At 39.0% G+C, this 1943-nt stretch overlaps 1 non-coding gene across 1 annotated transcript; it reads right to left on the reverse strand.

The window, feature by feature from the left end:
• On the reverse strand, nucleotides 1-107 carry LOC115724229 (small nucleolar RNA R71). Its single transcript, XR_004013031.2, has one exon. It is a non-coding gene; the product is annotated as a small nucleolar RNA R71 (small nucleolar RNA).
• Nucleotides 108-1943: the final 1836 nt, after the last annotated feature.

A 1943-nucleotide genomic window follows, 5' to 3' on the forward strand; every position in this document is an offset into this window, starting at 1 on the left:
AAGTTTCGAAGTGAGATCATGTCCTTTCAACAATCGAAAGATGAGACCACTAGTGACGCATGGGAAAGATTCAAGGAGTTGTTGAGGAAGTGCCCACACCATGGTATTCCTCATTGTATCCAACTTGAGACATTTTACAATGGTCTCAATGCAGCCTCTAGGATGGTGTTGGACGCTTTCGCTAATGGAGCCATTCTTTCCAAGTCTTACAATGGTCAACTAATAGAGCTCCTACAAGTCAAAAAGTAGTGGGTGTTCTTGAAGTAGATACTTTGACTGCTCTAACCTCTCAAATGGCCTCAATGACCAACATTTTGAAGAACATGAATATGGGAGGAAGTGTAAAACCAGTTGCTGCCATTCAAAGGGCAAAAGTTTCTTGTGTATATTGTGGTGATGGGCATACTTTTGAAAATTTCCCTTCAAATCCAGCTTCGGTTTGCTATGTGGGTAATTAAAATTTCAACCGCAACAACAATTCATACTCAAACTCCTACAATACGGCATGGAAGCATCATCCGAATTTTTCATGGGGAGGTCAAGGAGTAAGTTCAAGTGGAGCACAAGCACAAGGAAAATAATCATTTCCACCGGGATTTTCTCAACAACTAAGACCTCAACAACCACACCAACCTCAAGGCTCTCGAACTAGTTCTTTGGAGAGCTTAATGAAAGATTATATGGCCAAAAATGACGCTGTAATTCAAAGCCAAGTAGCCTCTCTTCGGAATCTTGAAATTCAATTGGGACGATTGGCCAATGATTTGAAGAATAGACCACAAGGCACTTTGCCTAGTGACACCAAAAACCCAAGAAGAGATGGCAAAGAGCATTGCAAAGCGGTAACCTTGAGAAGTGGAAAAATTTTAGAGTCAAATGTGGCTGCAACAAAAGGTAGAAAGGAGCCCTCTTCAATCCAAAAAGAGGGGGAAATGAAGAAAAAATCTGAAATTTTAGCAGCTGAAATTTCCCCAGACGTTACAGTATCAGATCAACATTCTGCTGTAGAAAAGTCTTTGCAAAAGCCACCTCCACCATTTCCTCAACGATTCAAGAAGCAGTAAGATGATGGTCAATTGTGGAGATTTCTTGATGTTCTAAAGTAGCTCCACATCAATATACCATTAGTGGAAGCTTTGGAGCAAATGCCAACCTATTTGAAGTTTTTGAAGGACATTTTGACAAAGAAAAGGAGGCTTGGTGAGTTTGAAACTGTCGCTTTGACAGAGGGTTGTAGTGCTATGTTAAAGAGTAAAATTCCACCCAAATTGAAAGATCTGGGCAGCTTTACAATTCCAATTTCTATGGGGGTCAAGATGTGGGAAGAGCTCTATGTGATTTGGGAGCTAGTATCAATTTAATGCCCATGTCTATTTTCAAGAAGTTAGGAATTGGAGAAGAAAGGCCAACTACCATCACTTTGCAACTAGCGGATCGTTCTATGGTCCATCCGGATGGGAAAATTGTAAATGTTTTGGTACAAGTTGATAAGTTTATTTTTCTGATTGATTTCATTATTCTTGACTATGAAGAAGATAGGAAAATTCCAATTATTTTAGGGAGGCCATTCCTTGCTACGGGAAGGACTTTGATAGATGTTGAAAAAGGAGAGCTTACCATGAGAGCTCAATATGAGCAAGCCACATTCAAAGTCTTTCATCCTATACATGCTCCAGATGCAATAGGAGAATGCTTAGCAATTGGAGATGTGGATTCTAACATGGTTGAGGAGTCCAAATTCAAAAATAGTAAGAAGGCGAGAAAGAAGATTCCCCTTAAAGAAATTGCTAAGGATCATGATGTTGGATATTTATTTTACCAGGATCTTAGATCTACTCACAAGTATGTTGTTTAAACACCCTAAATATGAACTTTCTAAAACGATAAATTAAACACATATAAAGTTAAGAAAACCTTACATTGATGCAGCAGAATTAATGTCT

Source organism: Cannabis sativa, chromosome 9 (genome assembly GCF_029168945.1).
Source record: "Cannabis sativa cultivar Pink pepper isolate KNU-18-1 chromosome 9, ASM2916894v1, whole genome shotgun sequence".
NCBI lineage: Eukaryota > Viridiplantae > Streptophyta > Magnoliopsida > Rosales > Cannabaceae > Cannabis > Cannabis sativa.